This window comes from Loxodonta africana, chromosome 2, assembly GCF_030014295.1.
Source record: "Loxodonta africana isolate mLoxAfr1 chromosome 2, mLoxAfr1.hap2, whole genome shotgun sequence".
Classification (NCBI taxonomy): Eukaryota; Metazoa; Chordata; class Mammalia; order Proboscidea; family Elephantidae; genus Loxodonta; species Loxodonta africana.
In genome coordinates, this window is record NC_087343.1 from 125,636,013 (window position 1) to 125,660,301 (window position 24,289).

A 24,289-nucleotide genomic window follows, 5' to 3' on the forward strand; every position below is an offset into this window, starting at 1 on the left:
CACTCAGTATAGTGTTTTCAGGGTTCATCCATGTTGTAGCATGCATCAGGACTTCATTTCTCTTTATGGCTGAGTAATAGTCCATTGTATGTATATGCCACATTTTGTTTATCTGTTCATGTGTTGATGGACATTTAGGTTATTTCCACCTTTTGGCTGTTGTGAATAGTGTTGCAGTGAACATTGGTTTTAGAAGTATTTGTTTGCATTCCTGCTTTCAGTTCTTTTGGGTGTGTGTATGTGTATATATATGTATGTGTGTGTGTATATATATGTATATCTAGGAGTGGAAACCCTGGTAGCATAGTGGTTAAGTGCTACAGCTGCTAACCAAGAGGCTGGTAGTTCAAATCTGCCAGGCGCTCCTTGGAAACCCTATGGGGCAGTTCTACTCTGTCCTATAGGGTCGCTATGAGTCGGAATCGACTCGACGGCACTGGGTTTGGTTTTTTAGGTTTATATCTAGGAGTGTAACTGTTGGGTCATATGATAATTCTAAGTAGCACTGGTGGTTAAGAACACGTTTGGTAATCGAAAGGTTGACAGTTCAAACGCACCAGCCACTCAATAGGAGAAAAGAGTAAACAAAAAAAAAACCCAAAAAAATTACAGCCTAGGAAATCTTTGGGGCAGTTCTACTCTATCCTATAGCGTCACCATGAGTTGGAATCAACTCGACAGCACACAACAATGACATGGTAATTCTAGATGTCTGCTCTCCTAATGGAGCCCTGGTGGTGCAGTAGCTAAGAGCTCAGCTGCTAACCAAAAGGTTGGCAGTTCAGATCCACCAGCCACTCCTTGGAAACCCTGTGGGGCAGTTCTGCTCTGTCCTGAGGGTCGCTATGAGTTGGAATCAACTTGATAGCCATGGGTTCGGTTTTTCTGGTTTTGATTCTAATGAACCCTGGTGGCACCGTGGTTAAAGTGCTTGGCTGCTAACCGAAAGGTTGTAGTTTGAACCCACTAGCCACACTGTAGCAGAAAGATGTGGCAGTCTGCTTCTGTAAAGATTACAGCCTTGGAAACCTTATAGGGCAATTCTGCTCCATCCTATAGAGTCACTATGAGTAGGAACAACTTGGTGGCAGTAGGTTTGATTTTGGTTTGGTTCTTTTGATGCCCCTGGGTAATGTCTACAGTGTTTTGTTGTTGGAGTTACAGAACCATGGCTGATTTAGGTATTACTGATCTGAGATGTCATGGTTTCCTGGTTTTTCCATCTTCCTCCTGACTTCCCTCTTTCAAGCTTCATGGGGTAGCTTTCAAGTACACGCTGCATAAATTATTAGTATCACCTTGAATCTGCCATATAAAGTTTTTTTGTACCAAGAAATGTCTGTCAGGTCTCAGGTCTGCTTTTGTTGGGGTTCTTTTTTTGGCAAGGGGGCTTTGGGGGGTGCGGCACTTAATAGATTTTATTGATCTCAGATACACCAAGAGCCTAATATAGTGCAGTGCCTAACAGATAGTGCAGTACCACAAGCCCGTCCTCAGAGATGATTGGTACAAAAGCCACAAGAAATTCCTTTCCAGGCCCAGCCTTACACAGTCAACAACTACTTTCTGCTCCATGTCAACAGAATATAACCACCCACATTATATGAAAGAAAGCATTGATCAGCTTGCCACTATAACCATCCTTTGTTCTAGGAGGTTATTTTCTGTCTTTTCATGAATACTTAGAGTCTTGTGACCCTCATACCAGGTGCACTTAAGGGACCAAGTTTTCTTAGAAATCTCAGTGCTTATTTCCCATTTCTTTAATAAGTTATCAAGCAAATAACATAGTGATATAGAGCCTACCTATAAACCATTGGTTCTCAAACTTAAGTGTACATCAAAATCATTTGCAGGGTTTTTTAAGCAGCAGTTGATGGGCCCCATTTCCAGAGATTTTGATTCTCTAGGCCTGGGGTGGTGCCTGAGAATTTGAACTTTCTACGAAGTTCCCAAGTGATGCCTATGCTACTGGTCCAAGGTCTCTTTCAGGGTTCTTATTTACATGACACAGAATCCAATTCTGGTCAGTTTAAAGAAAGGGGGGTTATTAAACTGACATTAGGTAGCTATAGAATTGCTGGGAGGACTGGGGAACTAGACTTGGAGGTAGTTCATACTCCCTATCATGGGGCTAGTTCATACTCCCTATCATGGATTTGGGAAGATACTATTGCTAATAGCACTGCACACCATATGCCACACCTTGGGCTGCTGAGTGCCTGTACTGCACACTGCATAGGCTGGCAGACCCTGCTGCTCCTACCAGCTGCCAAAGTGGATTCTTTGCAGTTCTTGCTCTTTGGTATCACTAGCTTCTGATTTAAAGTCTGGGGTGGGTGTGTTGGATTGGTAGTGCTTGGATCATTTGCCTATGCCCTAGTTGTATGGAAGGCTGGAAAACAAAAATCTGGTGTTTACAGCTTCCCTGGTAGGAGGCAGAACCCCACCAAAACTCATAAAAGTAGGGGATTCTCCAAAAAGAGGTTTATTCGTGACTCAACTTCCTTGGTCCATTTTTGTGTGTGCGTGTGTGTGTGTATGGTGAAAATATATATAACAAAACTTATGGCATCTCAGCAATTTAAACATGTACAGTTCAGTGACATTGATTACATTCTTCAAGTTATGCACCCATTCTTGCTATTCTTTTCCAAAACATTCTACCCCTTGGTAAATATTTTTAATCATAGGTCAACAAACTATGGCCTGTGGGCCAAATTTGACCCTGTTGTTTTAGGTGCCGTCGAGTCAGTTCCGACTCATAGTGACCTTATGTACAACAGAATGAGACACTGCCTGGTCCTCCACCATCCTCACAGTCATTGCTATATTTGAGCCTGTTGTTGAAGCCACTGTCAGTCCATTTTGTTGAGGATCTTCCTCTTTTTTGCTGACCTTCTTTCTGCCTCACCAAATATTATGTCCTTCTCCAGACACTGGTCCCTCCTAATAACATGTCCACAGTATGTAAGACAAAATCTCACCATCCTCACTTCCAAGGAGCATTCTGGCTGTACTTCCTTTGGCAGTCCATTGTGCATTCAGTATTCTTTGTCAGTATCATAATTCAAAGATACCAATTCTTCTTATGTCTTCCTTATTTACTGTCCAGCTTTTGCGTGCATGAGATTATTGAAAACACCATGGCTTGGGTCAGGCACACCTTAGTCCTCAACATGACATCTTTGCTTTTCAACACTTAAAAAGAGGTCTTTTGCAGCAGATTTGCCCAGTGCAATACGTCGCTTAATTTCTTTACTGCTGATTCCGTGGGTGTTGATTGTGGATTCAAGTAAAATGAAATCCTTGACAACTTCAGTATCTTCTCTGTTTATAATGATGTTGCTTATTGGTCCCTTTGTGAGGATTTTTGTTTTCTTTATATTGAGGTGTAATCCATACTGAAGGCTGTAGTCTTTGATCTTCATCAGTATAAATGCTTCAAGTCCTCTTTACTTTCAGCAAGCAAAATTGTGTCATCTGCATATCGCAGGTTGTTAATCAGTCTTCCTCCAAACCTAATGGTGCATTCTTCTTCATATAGCTTGGCTTCTTAGATTGTTTGCCTAGCATACAGATTGAATAATTGTGGTGAAAGGATACAACCCTGACACGCACTTTTCCTGATTTTAAACCACGCAGTATCCCCTTGTTCTGTTTGAAATTTGGCCTACTACCTTTTTTTGTAAATAAAGTTTTACTGGAACAGTCACACCTGCTTGTTTAACTACTGCCCGTGGCTATTTTCATGCTACAACAGCAGAGTCAAATAGTTGTCACCAAAACCATATTGCACACAAAACCTGAAATACCTGCTGTCTTTATACTTACCAAACTTCATAAAAGTTTGCCTGTCCCTGGTATGAATAATATAAATAATGTTCATTCAAGTCCATCCAGCTACTTTATACATGCTGTTGGAAAACCGCATTCATTTGGCCAAATTGTACCTCTGAAATAAGGAGATTGAAGGCAAACAACTGGGTAAAGTTTAAAATTTTTTGAAGGGTTTTTGGAATTTAAAGTGATAAACTCTTGCCAGTCTCTCTACAGGCAGAGAACTAGAGAACCATGTATATACTTCAAGCCTTGTGAACAGTATTCTTATATTTTAAAGATTAAAAAGTGAATTCCTAATTCTGTGTCATATATTCACAGCATCAATGATAATATACCAAAAATGTCCTCTGACTTGAGAACAGAGTAAATTATAATGACATAAATGGAGAGTCTCAGAAAATTCAGGAATGCCTCGACACAAGGACAGCTTACAGGGAGTTCTGATTTTGTTTGCCAGATCATAACCTCTGTATATTACAGCTTTCAGAACTTGCTTGCAACTAAAGCAAAATTGTTTTGATATAAAAAATAACAAGCTCATTTCCATCAAATATGCATTTTGTGGGTATCTGCCCAGGTTATGATTACTCTTACTGGTGCCATCATTCTCAAAGGGTGTAGTCCAGTCTACTTTGATTGTAGCGTATGGCCACACCTACTATGGCCATTGTTTTGAGTTCTAGCTCATGCAACTAGTGAAGAAAAGTAAATTAAAAAAAAGTATATAGATTGTGAAGGAAAAAATAATACTGTCTTCATTAAAAAGGCGATACTATTGCTTATGTAGAAAATCAAAAGAATCTACAGACTATGAGAAGTTATTGAGTACTTTAGCAAGATCATTGGATTCAAGTTCAGTATACAAAATCAAATGGATTATGTAAACCAATAACAAACAAACAAAAACCCTAAAGTTTAGAAAAATAATACCATTTACAGTAGCATAAAAAACATTCCTTAGGAATAAATCCAGCAAAAAGTATAGAAAATTTCTCTACTGCATACTACAAATGTTTGTATTATTCTGGATTCTATAAGAAGTAGACGTAAAGATGGGATTAGATGTGAAAATGGAGAGTGCTGGGAGAGGCTGGGAGAGCAGTCAGACCAGGATGCTGATGTGACCCTTGTGAATGAGAGAGAAAAGTAAGATTGGGTGGAAGAGTCTTAAACTGCAGTGCAGCTCTGTGAAAGTATAGCACAGTGGAGGGAAATCCTTGAATCCATCAGAGTCCCAGGTCTCCCAGGAATAGGCTTGCCTTAATGTCCCAGCCAGGCACAGTCATTTGTTGGGAGCACCCTATGAGAAGCTTGACCTTAGTGCAGACATGGTGATGAATTACAGAGCACAGTAGCAGAGGCCTTTGGTCAGTTTTTCTCCTGGTAGTCGGAGATCTGACAGGTACATTTTCAGGATCACCTGAGTTTACCCTTTGCAAGTTCAGACCTAGTTCTTTCCCACCTTCGAAGTTCAGGGAGCACCTCCTCCATGGTTCCCATCAACATCTTTTCTGAGAAGAAACTTGGAGGAGGGATGCTAGTGGGAAGAACTACAGCTCTCATTGCTACAGTTGACCTCAGGGCTGCAAGTAGTACTCGTCTTCTCTTGCCTCATCTTTCCTCAATTCTCCTCACCCTCAGATCACCTTAGCAGGTCACAGTGGCTTACTTGATGGTATGACCCAAACCTTCTTTACTGCGAGTTCTGAATCCTTTGTTAATCATATTCTTCTCAGGCTGATGTCACTGCCTGTGTCTGGTCACAGTAAGGGAGTCTCAGGAGGCACCCAGGTGGACCGTCTGGGTTCCACATATATTTTTTTCCTATCCCTATTGTATAAAAGCTGCCTTCCACCTGCTGATCAGAGTCAGTTAAACCTCTTTCTGGATGACAACTCCTCTTCTCGCCTGCTGATCCTTGGGCCCAGGAGTTTAAAGTGCCCTGGTGGCAGCTGTAACTTGTAACTTGCTGTGTCCCTTGACAAGAATATGTGCCCTTTAGCACCAAGACCTCCAAACCTGCAGTGCCCAGTGTTGCAGGGATGATGTCATTGTTGTTAGGTGCCGTCGAGTCGGTTCCGACTCATAGCAACCCTATGCACAACAGAACGAAAACACCGCCCGGTGCTGCGCCATCCTTAAAATCCTTCTTATGCTTGAGCTCATTGTTGCAGCCACCGTGTCAGTCCACCTCGTTGAGGGTCTTCCTCTTTTCCGCTGACCCTGTACTTTGCCAAACATGATGTCCTTCTCCAGAGGCTAATCCCTCCTGACAACATGTCCAAAGTATGTAAGATGCAGTCTCGCCATCCTTGCTTCCAAGGAGCATTCTGGTTGTACTTCTAAGACAGATTTGTTCGTTCTTTTGGCAGTCCATGGTATATTCAATTTTCTTCGCCAACACAAGAGTTCAAAGACGTCAGTTCTTCTTTGGTCTTCCTTATTCATTGTCCAGCTTTCACATGCATATGATGAGATTCAAAATAACATGGCTCCGATCAGGGGCACCTTAGTCTTCAAGGTGACATCTTTGCTCTCCAAGACTTTGAAGAGGTCCTTTGGAGCAGATTTACCCAATGCAGTGCGTCTTTTGATTTCTTGACTGCTGCTTCCATGGCTGTTGATTGTGGATTGAAGTAAAATAAAATCCTCCACAACTTCAATCTTTGCTCTGTTTATCATGATGTTGCTTATTGGTCCAGTTGTGAGGATTTTTATTTTCTTTATGTTGAGGTGCAATCCATACTGAAGGCTGTGGGTTTGATCTATATTAGTAAGTGCTTCAGGTAAGTCCTTTTCACTTTCAGCAAGCAAGGTTGTATCATCTGCATAGCGCAGGTTGTTAATAAGTCTTCCGCCAATCCTGATGCCCTGTTCTTCTTCATATAGTGCAGCTTCTTGTATTATCTGCTCAGCATACAGATTGAATAGGTATGGTGAAAGAATACAACCCTGACGCACACCTTTCCTGACTTTAAACCAATCAGTATCCCCTTGTTCTGTCCAAACAACTGCCTCTTGATTTATGTAAAGGTTCCTCACGAGCACAATTAAGTGTTCTGGAATTGCCGTTCTTCCCAATGTTATCCATAATTTGTTATGATCCACACAGTCGAATGCCTTTGCATGGTCAGTAAAACACAGGTAAACATCCTTCTGGTATTCTCTGCTTTCAGCCAGTATCCATCTGACATCAGCAGTGATATCCCTGACACCATGTCCTCTTCTGAAACCAGCCTGAATTTCTGGCAGTTCCCTGTTGATATACTGGTGCAGCCATTTTTGAATGATCTTCAGCAAAATTTTGCTTGTGAGTGATATTAATGATATTGTTCTATAATTTCCACATTTGGTTGGATCACCTTTCTTGGGAATATGCATGAATCAGTCAGTTGGCCAGGAAGCTGTCTTCTATATTTCTTGGCATAGATGAATGTGTACCTCCAGTGCTGCATCCGTTTGTTGAAACATCTCAGTGGATATTCCATCAATTCCTGGAGCCTTGTTTTTCGCCAATGCCTTCAGAGCAGCTTGGACTTCTTCCTTTAGTACCGTCAGTTCCTGCTCATATGCTGCCTCTTGAAATGGTTGAACATTGACTAATTCTTTTTGGTATAATGACTCTGTGTATTCCTTCCATCATCTTTTGATGCTTCTGCATCATTTAATAGTTTCCCCATAGAATCCTTCACTATAGCAACTCTTGTCTGTCAGTTTGTCATACTATAGGGGCTTGCATGTTGCCGTGATGCTGGGAGCTGTGCCACCAGTGTTCAGGTACTATCAGGGCCACCCGTGGAGGATAGGTTTCAGCTGAGCTTGCAGACTAAGACAGACTAGGAAGAAGGACCCGCAGTCTACTTTGAAAAGCATTAGCCAGTGAAAACCTTATGAATAGCAGTGGAACATTGCCTGATAATAGTGCTGGAAGATGAGCCCCCCGGGTTGGAAGGCACTCAGAAGATGACTGGGGAAGAGCTGCCTCCTCAAAGTAGAGTCGACCTTCATGACGTGGATGGTGTAAAGCTTTCAGGACCTTCATTTGCTGATGTGGCACGACTCAAACTGAGAAGAAACAGCTACAAATATCCATTAATAATCGGAACCTGGAATATACAAAGCATGAATCTAGGAAAATTGGAAATTGTCAAAAACGAAATGGAACGCATAAACATCGATATCCTAGGGATTAGGGAGCTGAAATGGACTGGTATTGGCCATTTTGAATCGGACAATCATATAGCCTACTACGCTGGGAATGACGAGTTGAAGAGGAATGGTGTTGCATCCAGGGTCAAAAAGAACGTTTCAAGATCTATCCTGAAGTACAGTGCTGTCAGTGATAGGATAATATCCATACGCCTACAAGGAAGACCAGTTAATACGACTATTATTCAAATTTACGCACCAACCACTAGGGCCAAAGATGAAGAAATAGAAGATTTTGATCAGCTGCTGCAGTCTGAAATTGATCAAACATGCAGTCAAGATGCATTGATAATTACTGGCGAAGGGAATGCAAAAGTTGGAAACAAGGAAGAAAGATCAGTAGTTGGAAAATATGGCCTTGGTGATAGAAACAGTGCCGGAGATCGAATGATAGAATTTTTCAAGACCTACGACTTCTTCATTGCAAATACCTTCTTTCACTGACATAAATGGTGAGTATACACATGGACCTCGCCAGATGGAAGACACAGAAATCAGACTGACTACATCTGTGGAAAGAGACAGTGGAAAAGCTCAATATCATCAGTCAGAACAAGGCCAGGTACCACCCGTGGAACAGACCATCTATTGCTCTTATGCAAGTTCAAGCTGAAACTGAAGAAAATCAGAGGAAGTCCATGAGAGCCAAAATATGACTTATAGTATATCCCACCTGAATTTAGAGACCATCTGAAGAACAGATTTGACGGATTGAACACTGGTAACCAAAGACCGGATGTGTTGTGGAAGGGCATCATCCATGAAGAAAGCAAGAGGTCATTGAAAAGACAGGAAAGAAAAGACCAAGATGAATGTCAGGCGACTCTGAAACTTGCTCTGAAACGTTGACCAGCTAAAGCAAAAGGAAGAATTGATGAAGTAAAAGAGCTGAACAGAAGATTTCAAAGGGTGGCTCTAGAAGACAAAGTAAAGTATTATGACATGTGCAAAGAGCTGGAGATGGAAAACCAAAAGGGAGGAGCACACTTGGCATTTCTCAAGCTGAAAGAACTGAAGAAAAAATTCAAGCCTCAAGTTACAGGGATGGCAATCACAAAATCCTTTATTGGGTCATTGGGAGCCATAATAGCTGAGCAACTCCTGCTTCCACTCCTTTATTCTGGGCTCATGTATTCTTCCTGTTGGTGACACAGTACCATGTAGAGGTCCTTGATACTAAAGGATTCATACTCTGCATGCTAAAGGATCGCATCCCATTCTTTCAGATAGTTGCCCTCAAGCTAGTGTTTTGCTGTATCTTTAGAAGGGTGTGTCAGTGTTCTGTAAGGCCAGTTGCTTCTGGATGGTGTGGTACAGTGATATGAATAGTGGTCCCATTGTCATAGGCTCTCCCCTGCACCGCTTTTGCTGTGAATTGGGCCTAGTAGTTGGACTCTTTGTTGTGTGTAATTCCATTCCTGTGGTTCAGGCATTCCATAAGCCCCCATATAGTCCCAGATGCTGACCGAGGCTCTGAGGTAGGAAAGGCTAATCCAAACCTAGAACAGGTATCTTTGTGAGAATGAACCACCAGGGCTTCTGGGATAGGAGGGACCTGATGATGTGTTTGACTTCCTACCGATGAGTGCTTGGTCTCCTAAAGGAGTAGAATCATATCAGAGGCCCAGTGTTGGTCTCTGTTGTTGACAGGTTGGACATTCAGAGACACCACTAGTTATTATGTAGACCTTGGTAAATGGGAATTAGTTCTTTCGGGCCCATGTGTAGCCTGTGTCTTTTTCATTGTGGTCACTCCGTTGACATGTTCATTATGCCAATTCTGAGATGTCCAATGACAAAGGCGGGCAAACAGTAACTGGCCAAGTCACTTTGTCTACATGGTTGTTCAGTGCCTATTATGGATTGAATTGTGTCCCCCCCCCCCCCCCCAATAAAGTACTAATCCCTGGTACCTGTGAATGTGACCTTGTTTGGAAAAAAGGTCTTTGATGATGTTATGAGTTAATCTGAAGTCATATTGGAATAGAGTGGGTCCTAATCCAATCCGAGTGGTGCCTTGATAAAAGAAGTGAAGAGAGAGGCAGATAGGAAGGACATCAATGTGAAGATGCATCTATAAGCAAGGAGCACCTGGAGCTACCAGAAGTTGAAAGAGACAAGAAAAGCATCTTCTTCTTAAGACTGTGGAGGGAGCATGGCCCAACTGATATGCAGATTTGGACTTCTGATCACCAGAACCGTGACACAATAAATTTCTGTTCTTATAAGCCACCTAGTTTGTGGTATTTTGATATGGCAGCCCTAGGAAACAAATAGTGTCTTTTCAATGGTTGGTACTTTTTGGTGGGCATTAGGGTACAATATAAAAACTAACACTTTGTACCCATTCCCCCAAGTTTTTACCCCAGACCTCCTTGTCCCTGATCTTTCAGTCTTTTCCCTTCTAGGCCCCTGAGTAAACATCCAGGCCCTTGAGCACTGTCCTGAAATCTATGTATATTCTCAGCTCAGGCCACTTCTTTCCACTACTCACAACTCTACCACCTTTTGAGAAGATTTTCCCTTTCCTCTGCCTTTTAGAGCTACCCTGGATGTAACTGTAATGCAGCTTGTGCAGAAAAGGAGTTAACCTAGCAGACCTGAGACTGCTATCCTTAGACAGGACTGCTTACAAGGTTAGCGCTTGGTGGCTGGATCTGGGGACTTGAATTTTGGGAGTGTTATAATCCCTAACTGATAAGAGTGGTTTACTGTGTCTAAACTGTAAGTAATGTATTTTATACTGGACACTTGCTTTGCTTCTGGGAGTCTGGAGTTTTGGTTTATGCTAGGCAGAGGATACCTACGTGACCCCTATAAACCCTTAGGCACCAAGTCTCTAATGAAGCAACATAGGCAACGCGTCACAGATATCATAATTTGATGCTAGAGGAATCAAGCACATTTAGTGTGACTTCAATGGAAGCGGACCCTGGCAGCTTGTGCCTGGTTTCCTACATAGGCTTTGATCCATGCACCTTTTCCCTTTGCTGATTGGTTTGTAACCTTTCACTGTTATAAATCCTAGTTGTACGGTTATATACTGAGTCCTGTGAGTCCTCCTAGCAAATCACCAAACGTATGGGTGGATTTGGGGACCCTGACACAGCCACTGTCCACTTTGGGCTTGTACCTATGTACCAAAGTAACTCAGTTCAAGTCAATTGCCAGCCATTTCCTCCTCTTTCAGCTAGTGAGACTACCAAATAGGCAGATGCTAGCTTCTGCTGTCTCTCACTGTCCCTGTGGGTTCTCTGATGTACCGCAGTGACTCACAGAATTCACAGACAGGACACCACACTCAAGGAGCCCTGGTGGTACAATGGTTAAGCACTTGGCTGCTGGCAGAAAGGTCAGTGATTCAAACCCACCAACTGCTCCATGGGAGAAAGAACCTGGCAATCAGCTCCTGTAAAGATTACAGCCTCAAAAACCCTATGGGTCAGTTCTTCTCTTTCCTGTAGGGCTACTGTGAGTTGGAATCGACTCCACGACACACAACCACCACCACCACCATCACCACACTCAGCTACAGATTTATAACAACCAAAAAGGATACAAATGAAGAGACACATAGGGTGAGATCTAGGAGGAGTCTTAGCATGAAGTTTCCATGCCCCAAAGAGGAACACACTACCCTCTCCCATGTATAGTCACCAACCAAGAAGCTTATCTGAGCCTCAGGATTCCAGGCTTTTATTACCCTCCCAAGTAGCCCTAGTGGTACGGTGGTTAACGCACTCAGCTGCAAACCAAAAGATTGGCAGTTCAAACCCACCGGCTGCTCTGTGCGGGAAGAATGTGGCAATCTGCTTCTGTAAAGATTTACTGCCTTGGAATCCCTATGAAGTAGTTCTACTCTGTCCTGTAGGGTTGCTGTGAGTCGCAGTTGACTCAGTGGCAGTGGGCTTTGTTTTGGGTTTGTATCGGCCTCCCCATGTGGCCGTGCTTACATCATGCCTTCTCAGGTTAGTCAACAGTGGGCCCCCAGGTGATCTCTGTTGGTCTCCTCAGCTCCCACTCATTAGCTTCAGTTGTGGTCCAGCTCTCAGGACCCAAGATCAAAGGCCAGGTTTCTTTTTACTAGGTGGTAACCCATCACCTCACAATACTAGAGATTGTGAGTTTTGCTTGTTATGTGCTGGATATTTTTGTATTCCTGCAAATATTCTTGAAATTTATTCTGCAGTTAAGCAACTTGGAAACAGTTTTATCCTTTCAGGTCTTACTTTTCAAGCTATGTTATCCAGCACCAGGGTAGCGTTTAATCTAGGGTTAATTTTGCTTCAGTACTGAGTCTAAAAGCTTCTGAGTGTTCTACTCAATGTATTGTGAATTATGAGGTTTTTTCTTTCTCGCTGGGGGGACAGGAACTCTTCCTGTCCTGTGTCAGCTTCGGGTATTTCCCCCTCTAATCCTCTCTAATTGTGCACATCAGCACTATTGACGTTTTGGGCCAGATAATTGTTTTTTTTGGGCGGGGGGGGTGGGGAGCAGGCTGTCCTGTGCATTTTAGGACGACCTGTGCATTATAGCAACATTCCTGCCTTCTACCTACTAGATGCCAGTAGCATGCTCTCCTGTCCTCCAAATTCTAGGCACCTTTTACTCCCCGACTCCCAGCTCCATCTCCTCAACTCAGGATACCATCAAGCGGTAAGGTGGGATAATCATATATATCACTTCATTTATTTCATTTCTTTCAGGGATCGCTGTCATTTGTTTCCTGACATCCACTGCCTTGAAAAATGTTGTTTCAGAATTTGTCTTGATTTTTAGTTGTTTTAGGCTGGAGGATAAGTCCAGTCTTTCTTTTTTATCTTTTTTTAATCTTATAAACTTGTCTTTTTGTGTGTGCATGTGTGCTTTAGATGCAGGTTTACAGAGCAAATTAGTTTCTCATTAAACTGTTAATACACATACTGCTTTGTGACATTCGTTGACAACCCCACGATGTTTCAACACTCTTCCCTTCTCTACCTTGGGTTCCCCATTTCCATTGGTCCAGCTTTCCTGTCCCCTCCTGCCTTCTCATCCTTGCCCCTGGGCTGATGTACCCATTTAGTCTCCTATACATGGTTGAATGACGTGTGTTGTTATTTCATGGGCCTATCTAATCTTTGGCTGAAGGGTGAACCTTGGGAGTGACTTCAGTACTGAGTTAAAAGAGTTTCCAGAGGTCACAGTCTTGGGCTTTCTCCAGTCTCTGTTAGACCGGTAAGCCTGGTCTTTTTTTGTGAGTTAGAATTTTATTCTATGTTTTTCTCCAGCTCTGTCCAGAACCCTCTATCGTGATCTCTGTCAGAGCAGTCAGTGGTGGTAGCCGGGCACCATCTGATTGTGTTGGACTCAGTCTGGTGGAGGCTGTGGTAGTTGTGGTCCTTTAGTCCTTTGGACTAATCTTTCCCTTGTGTCTTTGGTTTTTTTCATTCTCCCTTGTTCACGAAGGGATGGGAACAGTGGAGCATCCTAGATGGCTGCTCACAAGCTTTTAAGACCCCAGACGTAACTCACCAAAGTAGGATGTAGCACATTTTCTTTATAAACTATGTTGTGCCAGTTGAGCTAAATGTCCCCTGAGACCATCTTGGCCTAAAGCTGAAGTCCCAACAATTTTGTTTTTTCCTTTGGAGGGGTTGTCTTGACGTGCCCCTGACCATCATACTCCTGAAAACTTCCCTGAAGTGTCAGATCTTTGAATCTTCATAGAATTTATTTTTCACCTTCTGGAGTATATGTTTGCCGAGGATTCTTGTATATCAAGGTGTTCTTGGGTGGTGCAAATGGTTAAGTGCTTGACTACTACTGAAGGGTTGGCAGTTGAAACCCCTCCAGAGGCAGCTTGGAAGACAGGCCTGGCAGTCTGCTTTGAAAAGGTCAGAGCCTTAAAAACTCTATAGAGGACATTTCTACTCTGACACAAATAGTGTCACCATGAGTTGGAATTAACTGGACAGTGACTAATAACTACTACTACTGCTGTACCAGCCACCTCTTGCGCATTCCCTCCATTTAGCAAGATGTCATCTATGTAATGGATCAGGATGTTTGGATGTCTTTAGGTGATATTATCACAGAGACTGGGCAGTTACAATAGCCCTAAGGCAAAACTGTAAGTTAATATTGCCCCATTTGATGCAAACCACTTCTGATCTTCTCTTCTAATTGGAATAGAAAAGAATGCATTTGCCAAATCAGCACCTGAGGTTTAATTCACTCTAGCAGTGGTATTATATGGGACTGCAGCTGTGCAAACGGGCTAAAATTTGGTCAATTCTGTGGTAGTCTACAGTTTTTCAGGATCCATCTGCTTTCTGCAGGGCTCACACAAATGAAACTATGATAGGGACTGACACCTCTGCATCCTTTGTGTTTTTATTGGTGGCACTGGTCTTCACTATTCTTTGCTCCTTTGGATATGATTTGTGTGTGTGTGTCTTTATTAATATATGTTACATGGATGAAAACATTATGCTGAGTGAAATGCCAGTCAAAAAAGGACAAAAATTGTATGATCCCACTTACATGAAACAGGCGAACATACAGAAACTGAAGTTTACTATTGGTTACTAGGTGTAGGAGGGAAACCCTGGTGGCATAGTGATTAAGTGCTACGGCTGTTAACGAAGAGGTTGGCAGTTCACATCCTCCAGGCACTCCGTGGAAACTCTATGGGGCAGGTCTACTCTGCCCTATAGGGTCGCTATGAGTCGGAACTGACTCGACGGCAGTGGGTTCAGTTCGGTTAGGTGTAGGAGAGAGGGGAAAATAGGTTTTTGTACGTGTTGTTGTTAGGTGCCATCGAGTTGATTCCAACATGCAGTGACCCTATGCACAACAGAACAAAACACTGCCTAGTCCTTTGCTATCCTCACAGTCATTGTTATGCTTGAGCCCATTGTTGCAGCCATGATGTTAGTCCATCTTGTTGCGAGTCTTCCTCTTTTTCACTTTACCAAGCACTTTTTCACTTCCTCTTTTTCTACTTTACCAAGCACGTTGTCCTTCTCCAGGAACTGAACCCTCCTGATAACATGTCCAAAGTATGTGAGATGAAGTCTTGCCATCCTTGCTTCTAAGGAGCATTCTGCTATATTTCTTCCAAGACATATTTGTTCATTGTTTTTGACAGTCCATGGTGTATATTCAGTATTCTTTGCTAACTTCATAATCCAAAGCCGTCAATTATTCTTTGGTCTTCCTTATTCATTGCCTGGCTTTCATGTGCATAGGAGGTGATTGAAAACATCATGGCTTGGGTCAGGCGCATCTTGGTCTTCAAGGTGACATCTTTGCTTTTTAACGCTTCAAAGATGTCTTTTGCAGTAGATTTGCCCAATGCAGTGCGTCCTTTGATTTCCTGACTGCTGCTTCCAGGATATTGATTGTGGATCCAGTAAAATGACATCCTTCACAACTTTAATATTTTCTCCTTTTATCATGATGTGGTTTATTGGTCCATTTGTGAGGATTTTTGTTTTCTTTATTTATGTTGAGGTGTAATCCATACTGAAGGCTGTAGTCTTTGATCTTCATCAATAAGTGCTTCAAGTCTTCTTTGCTTTCAGCAAGCAAAGTTGTGTCATCTGCCAATTGCAGGTTGTTAATGAGTCTTTCTACAATCCTGATGCCATGTGTTTCATATAGTCCAGCTTCTCAGATTATTTGCTCAGCATACAGACTAAGTATGATGAAAGGATACAACCCTAACACACACGTTTCCTGACTTTAAACCATTCAGCATTCGCCTATCCTGGTGGAATGACTGCATCTTGATCTGTGTACAGGTTCCTCATGAGCACAATTAGGGGTTGTGGAATTCACATTCTTTACAATGTTGCCCATAATTTCTTATGATCCATGCAGCCTTTGCATAATCAATAAAATACAGGTAAACATCTTTCTGGTATTCTCTGCTTTCAGCCAGGATCCATCTGACATCAGCAATGATATCCCTCATTCCATGTCCTCTTCTGAATCCAGCTTGAATTTCTGGCAGTTCCTTGTTGATTACTGCTGCAGCTGCTTTTGAATGATCTTCAGGATTTTGCTCGCATGAGATATTAATGATATCATTCGATAATTTCCTCATTCAGTTGGATCACCTTTCTTTGGAATAGGCATAAATATGTATCTCTTCCAGTCGGTTAGCCACATAGCTGTCTGCCAAGTTTCTTGGCATGGATGGGTGAGCGTTTCCTGCACTGTATCATTTTATTGAAACATCCAAATTGGTATTTTGTCAATTCCTGGAGACTTGTTTTTTGCCAGTGTCTTCAGTGCAGCTTGAACAACTTCGGTACCATCATCAGTTCTTGATCATATATCATGTCCTGAAATGGTTGACTGTCACCCAGTCCTTTTTTGGTAGTGACTGTGTGTATTCCTTCCATCTTCTTTTGATGCTTCCTGCATTGTTCAGTATCTTGTCCCATTGTTCAGTATTTTGTCCCTAGAATCCTTCACTATTGCACCTCGAGGCTTGAATTTTTCCTTCAGTACTTTAAACTTAAGAAATGCTGAGCATGTTCTTCCCTTTTGGTTTTCTAACTGCAAGTCTTTGCACATGTCATTATAATACTTTGTCTTCTCGAGCCACCCTTTGAAATCCTCTGTTTAACTTTTTTATTTAATATTTTTTATTGTGCTTTAAGTGAAAGTTTACAAATCAAGTCAGTCTCTCACACAAGAACCCATATACACCTTGTTACACACGCCCAATTACTCTCCCCCTAATGAGACAGCCCGCTCTCTCCCTCCACTCTCTCTTTTCGTGTCCATTTCATCAGCTTCTAACCCCCTCGACCCTCTCATCTCCCCTCCAGGCAGGAGATGCCAACATAGTCTCAAGTGACCACCTGATCCAAGAAGCTCACTCCTCACCAGCATCCCTCTCCAACCCATTGTCCAGTCCAATCCATGTCTGAAGAGTTGACTTCGGGAATGGTTCCTGTCCTGGGCCCACAGAAGGTCTGGGGGCCATGACCACTGGGGTCCTTCTAGTCTCAGTCAAACCATTAAGCCTGGTCTTATGAGAATTCGAGGTCCCACTGCTCTCCTGCTCCCTCAAGGGTTCTCTGTTGTGTTCCCTGTCAGGGCAGTCATCAGTTGTAGCCAGGCACCATCTAGTTCTTCTGTTCTCAGGATGATGTAGTCTCTGGTTCATGTGGCCCTTTCTGTCTCCTGGGCTCGTAATCGCCTTGTGTCCTTGGTGTTCTTCATTCTCCTTTGATCCAGGTGGGTTGAGACCAATTGATGCATCTTAGATGGCTGCTTGCTAGCGTTTAAGACCCCGGACGCCACTCTTCAAAGTGGGATGCAGAATGTTTTGTTAATAGATTTTATTATGCCAGTTGACTTAGATGTCCCCTGAAACCATGGTCCCCAGACCCCTGCCCCTGCTACGCTAGCCTTCAAAACATTCAGTTTATTCAGGAAGCTTTTTGGTTTAGTCCAATTGTGTTGACCTCCCCTGTATTGTGTGCTGTCCTTCCCTTCACCTAAAGGAATTCTTATCTACTGTCTAATTAGTGAATACCCCTCTCCCACCCTCCCTCCCTCCCCCCTCTCCTTACCACAAAAGAATGTATTCTTCTCAGTTTAAACTATTTGTCAAGTTCTTATAACAGTGGTCTTAAGCAATATTTGTCCTTTTGCAACTGACTGATTTCACTTAGCATAATGCCTTCCAGGTTCCTCCATGTTATGAAATGTTTCACAGATTCCTGACTGTTTTTTATCAATGCGTAGTATTCCATTGTGTGAATATACCATAATTTATTTATCCATTCATCTGTTGATGGGCACCTTGGTTGCTTCCATTTTTTGCTGTTGTAAACAGTGCCGCAGTGAACATGGGTGTGCATATACCTGTTCGTGTAAAGACTCTTATTTCTCTAGGATATAGTCCGAGGAGTGGGATTGCTGGATCGTATGGTAGTTCTATTTCTAGCTTTTTAAGGAAGCGCCAAATCGATTTCCAAAGTTGTTTTACCATTTGTCATTCCCACCAGCACTGTAGAAGTGTTCCAGTCTCTCCACAGCCTCTCCAGCATTTATTCTTTTGTGGTTTTTGGGTTAATGCCAGCCTTGTTGGAGTGAGGTGAAATCTCATTGTAGTTTTGATCTGCATTTCTGTAATGGCTAATGATCATGAACATTTCCTTATACATCTGTTAGCTACCTAAATGTCTTCTTTAGTGAAGTGTCTATACATATCTTTTGCCCATTTTTTAACTGGGTTATTTGTCTTTTTGCAGTTGAGTTTTTGCAATATCATGTAGATTATAGAGATCAGGTGCTGATCAGAAATGTCATATCTAAAAAGTTTTTCCCGGTCTGTATGTAGTCTGTTTACTCTTTTGGTGAAGTATTTGGATAAGCATAGGTGTTTGATTTTTAGGAGCTCCCAGTTATCTAGTTTTTCTTCTACATTCTTCATAATGTTTTGTATACTGTTTATGGCAGGTATTAGGGCTCCTAACCTTGTCGCTATTTTTTCTTCCATGATCTTTATCGTTTTAAATTTTATATTTAGGTCTTTGATCCATTTTGAGTTAGTTGTTGTGCATGGAATGAGGTATGGGTCTTGTTTCATTTTTTTGCAGATGGATATCCACTTATGCCAGCACCATTTGTTAAAAAGACTGTCTTTTCCCCATTTAACTGTTTTGGGACCTTTGTCAAATATCAAGTGCTCATATGTGGATGGATTTATGTCTGGATTCTCAATTCTGTTCCATTGGTCCATGTATCTGTTATTGTACCAGTACCAGGCTGTTTTGACTACTGTGGCAGTATAATAGGTTCTAAAATCAGGTAAAGTAAGGCCTCCCACTTTGTTCTTCTTTTTCAGTAATGCCTTATTTATCCGGGGCCTCTTTCCCTTCCATATGAAGTTGGTGATTTGTTTCTCCATTTTATTAAAGAATGTCGTTGTGATTTGGATCGGAATTGGCATTAAATATACGTATAGACGGCTTTTGGTAGAATAGACATTTTTATAATGTTAAGTATTCCTATCCATGAGCAAGTTATGGTTTTCCACTTATGTAGGTCTCTTTTGGTTTCCCGCAGAAGTGTTTTGTAGTTTTCTTTGTATAAGTCTTTTACATTTCTGGTAAGATGTATTCCTAAGTATTTTACCTTCTTGGGGGCTACTGTAAATGGTATTGATTTTGGTGATTTCCTTTTCGGTGTTCTTTTTGTTGGTGTAGAGGAATCCAACTGATTTTTGTATGTTTATCTGGTATCCCGATACTCTGCTGAACTCTTCTATTAGTTTCAGTAGTTTTCCTGAGGATTCCTTAGGGTTTTCTGTGTATAAGATCATGTCATCTGCAAATAGAGATACTTTTACTTCTTCCTTGCCAATCTGGATGCCCTTTATTTCTTTATCTAGCCTAATTGCTCTGGCTAGGACTTCCAGCACAATGTTGAATAAGAGTGGTGATAAAGGCCATCCATCCTTGTCTGGTACCCGATCTTAATGGGCACGTTTTCAGGCTCTCTCCATTTAGGGTGATGTTGGCTGTTGGCTTTGTATAAATGCCCTTTATTATGTTGAGGAATTTTCCTTCTATTCCTATTTTGCTGAAAGTTTTTATCATGAATGAGTGTTGAACTTTGTCAAATGCCTTTTCTGCATCAATTAATAAAATTATGTGATTCTTGTCTTTTGTTTTATTTATGTGGTAGATTACATTAATTGTTTTTCTAATGTTGAACCATCCATGTATACCTGGTATGAATCCCACTTGGTCATGGCAAATTATTTTTTTGCTATGTTGTTGCATTCTGTTGGCTAGAATTTTGTTGAGTTTTGCATCTACATTCATGAGGGATATAGGTCTGTAATTTTCTTTTCTTGTGGTGTCTTAACCTGGTTTTGGTATCAGGGATATGGTGGCTTCATAGAATGAGTTTGGTAGTATTCCATCCTTTTCTATGCTCTGAAATACCTTTAGTAGCAGTGGTGTTAACTCTTCTCTGAAAGTTTGGTAGAACTCTGCAGTGAAGCTGTCCGGACCAGGGCTTTTTTTTGTTGGGAGTTTTTTGATTACCTTTTCAATCTCTTCTTTTGTTTTGGGTCTGTTTAGTTGTTCTACCTCTGTTTGTGTTAGTTTAGGTAGGTAGTGTGTTTCTAGGAATTCATCCATTTTTTCTAGGTTTTCCAATTTGTTCGAGTACAGTTTTTGATAGTAATCTGATATGATTCTTTTAATTTCAGTTGAGTTTGTTGTAATATTGCCCACCTCATTTCTTATTCAAGTTATTTGCTTCCTCTCCTGTTTTTCTTTTGTCAGTTTGGCCAGTGGTCTTATCAATTTTGTTGATTTTTTTTTCCAGAAAACCAGCTTTTGGTCTTTTTAATTCTTTCAGTTGTTTTTCTGTTTACTATTTCATTTAGTTCAGCTCTAATTTTTATTATTTGTTTTCCTCTGGTGCCTGTGGGTTTCTTTTGTTGCTCTCTTTCTATTGAAGTTGTAGGGATAATTCTTTGATTTTGGCCCTTTCTTCTTTTTGGACGTGTGTGTTTATTGATATAAATTGGCCTCTGAGCACCGCTTTTGCTGTGTCCCAGAGGTTCTGGTAGGAAGTGTTTTCATTCTCATTGGATTCTCTGAATTTCTTTATTCCATCCTTAATGCCTTCCATAATCCAGTCTTTTTTGAGCAGGGTATTGTCCAGTGTCCAAGTGTTTGATTTCTTTTCCCTGCTTTTCCTGTTATTGATTTCCACTTTTATGGTCTTATGGTCAGAGAAGATGCTTTGTAAAATTTGAGTGTTTTGGATTCTGCTAAGGCTTGCTTTATGACCTAATATGTGGTCTATTCTAGAGAATGTTCCATGTGCACTAGAAAAGAAAGTATACTTGATTGTTGTTGGGTGGAGTGTTCTATATACGTCTGCGAGGTCAAGTTGGTTGAGTGTGGCATTTAGGTCTTCCATGTCTTTATTGAGCTTCTTTCTGGATGTCCTGTCCTTCACCGAAAGTGGTGTGTTGAAGTCTCCTACTATTATTGTGGAGCTGTCTATCTCATTTTTCAATGCTGATAGAGTTTGTTTTATGTATCTTGGAGCCCTGTCATTGGGTGCATAAATATTTAATATCGATATATTTTCTTGGTGTATTGTCCGTTTAATCATTATATAGCGTCCTTCCATATCCTTTCTGCTGGATTTAACTGTGAACTCTATTTTGTCAGAAATTAATATTGCCACTCCTGCTCTTTTTTGATTGTTGTTTGCTTGATATATTTTTTTCCATCCTTTGAGTTTTAGTTCATTTGTGTCTCTAAGTCTAAGGTGTTTCTGTTATAGGCAGCATATAGATGGATCTTGTTTTTTAATCCATTCTGCCACTCTCTGTCTCTTTATTGGTGCATTTAGTCCATTTAGATTCATGGTAATTATGGATAGGTTTTATGAATTTAGTGCTATCATTTTGACGTCTTTTTTTGTGTTGACACTTTCTTTTTCCCAATTGATTTTATGTGCTGAGTAGATTTTCTTTATATATTATCCTTTGCTCATATTTGTTGTTGTTGTTGATTTTGTTTTTGCTGAGTTTGTATTTTTCCCTCGTATTTATTTTGATGGGTAGGATAGTTTGTCTCCTTTGTTGTTACCTTATTATTTACCCCTAGTTTTCTAAATTTAAAACTAACTTTTTATCTTTGTATTGCCGTATCTTCCTCTCCATATAGAAGATGTGTTATTACATTTCTGTTTTGGGTAGTTCTTCTTTATTATTTTAATATTATCTTCTTATATATAATAACATCACTTTACCCTGTGTTGGGCTTTTTTTTTTTTTTTTTAGTGTATAATCTTGTTTGTTTGTTTGTTTTTTATTTCCCTGTCTGAGTTGACTTCTGGTTGCTCTGCCCAGTGCTCTAGTCTTGGGTTGATATCTGATATTATGGATTTTCTAACCAAAGAACTCCCTTTAGTATTTCTTGTAGTTTTGGTTTGGGTTTTACGAATTCCCTGAACTTGTGTTTATCTGGAAATGTCTTAATTTCACCTTCATATTTAAGAGACAGTTTTGATGGATATATGATTCTTGGCAGGCAGTTTTTTTCTTCAGTTTTTTAAATATGTCATCCCATTGCCTTTTTGCCTGCATGGTTTCTGCTGAGTAGCCTGAGCTTTTTCTTATTGGCTCTCTTTTGTAGGTGACTTTTCATTTATCTCTCGCTGTTCTTATAATTGTCTTTTTATCTTTGGTTTTGGGAAGCTTGATTATAATATGTCTTGGTGACTTTCTTTTTAGATCTACCTTATGTGGAGTTCGATGAGCATCTTGGATAGATACCTTCTCATCTTTCACAATATCAGGGAAGTTTTCTGCCAAGAAATCTTCAACAATTTTCTCTGTATTTTCTGTTATCCCTCCCTGTTCTGGTACTCCAGTCGCTTGTAGGCTATTTCTCTTGATAGAGTCCCACATGATTCTTAAGGTGTGTTCATTTTTTTAAATTCTTTTATCTGATTTTTCTTCAAATATATTAGTGCCAAGTGATTTACCTTCGAGTTCGGAAATTCTAGCTTCTACTTGCTCAATTCTTCTCTGACCTATTGAGTTATCTAACTCTGTGATTTTATTGTTAATCTTCTGAATTTCTGATTGCTGTCTGTCTGTGGATTTTTCCAGCTTATTAAATTTTTCATTACGTTCCTGAATAATCTTTTCTGATTTCTTCAGTTACTTCATCTGTGTGTTCCTTGGCTTGTTCTGCGTATTGCCTCATTTCCTTCCTGAGGTCTTGAAGGGTTTTATGTATTAAACTTTTGTATCCTGCATCAGGTAATTCCAGGAATGCACTTTCATCTAGAAGATTCCTGGATTCTTTGTTTTGAGAGCCAGTTGAGGTGATCATGGTCTGTTTCTTTATGTGACTTGATATTGACTGTTGTCTCCGAGCCATCTCTAAGTTATTGTTTTTAGTTTTTGCTTGCTTACTGTGTCATAGCTGCTTGCTTTGTTTTGTTTTGGTTTACCCCTATGGGTTGCTTGAGTGAGCTAGCTTGATTATTTTCGCCTTTGGAGCTCTGGTGTCCTGTCCCCAGGTGGCTAGAGCTGTTATCAGGTATATCAGTCTTGGAATCCATTCAGCTTTCTTGTATGAATTCAGCTCAGGTTTCCAAGTAGCTGCTATCAGTGTGTGGTACAGGCTCTGTCCTACAGTCTTAGAGGGGCACGGGTGATTGGCGTATATACCGGTATCTGATTCCAGTAGGGTATCACACTCTGAACAAGGCAGGGGGCTGAGAACCAACCCCCAAGTGTCTCTGAGGAAAACGCGTCTCTGTTCCCTAGAGCGTGCTGGTGGGTGGGTTCTCCAGAGGGACCATGGGCACCCAAAGTTTTTGGTCATAATGCCTGGGAGGTGCCAGTTATCTTTGGACCCCTGTCACAGGTGGCTGGGTGACCTGAGTGGAGCTACCAGTCCTTAGGTCCCTGATGTGGGTAGGTGAGGACCTTGTTTAATAGGCAAAGCAATGTCAAACGTCAAACACCCACCTCTCCACCGCAAAGCTGAAATGGTTGGAGTTTGGCAACAAGGGCCTATTCTCCCAAAATAGGCCCACACAGGTCCATGCAGAAGGGAAAGGTGCTCAGGATCCACAGACGGTTTATGCCTGGATGGGAGCCGCTTCTGTCCTGAGCCCCCGGTTAATGGAGCTAGGAAATTATCTTTTTCCCCCAATTATAAATTTTTTCCTTCCCCAAGGCCGGGAGGATGGCTCTGGGTGCTTACCAGGGTCTATCTCAGGCCCAGGGATTCAGCCACTGAAGCTGGCTTTGAGGGAGGGGGCACGGTAAAATATGTGCAAGTACTTAGCTTTTGCCAAGAGCGCCGTTCTCCTCAGGCTCCAGAGGTGTGAGTAGGCCGTGTGGCTGGCTGCTTCTCCCTGAGGAAACTGTGGCCGAACGCTAGTACAGCCACCGCCGCCACGCCGGGAGTGGTGCCTGAGGGCTACCCGCGAATCAGGTCCGGTAACTTCTCTCTAGTTCTGTACGGTCTCTCCTCCCCCTGCCCCTCAGTTCGTTGTCTAAGCTTGCTTTTGATGCTCACGGCTCCCAGCTTGTCACAGATATACTCGTTTCACTTCTTTTTTCGAGTCTTTGTCGTAAAGAGGGCTCGACAGAAGTGTCTTGTCTACTCTACCATCTTGGCTCCGCGACTCCTGTTTAACTTTTTTACGTCATCATTTGCTTTAGCTACTC

At 41.5% G+C, this 24,289-nt stretch overlaps 1 protein-coding gene across 13 annotated transcripts in view; it reads left to right on the plus strand.

Moving 5' to 3' along the window:
- Positions 1 to 24,289, plus strand: part of RAPGEF6 (Rap guanine nucleotide exchange factor 6) — a 267,271-nt gene that overhangs the window by 17,589 nt on the left and 225,393 nt on the right. The gene's annotated exons all lie outside the window — the stretch shown is intronic.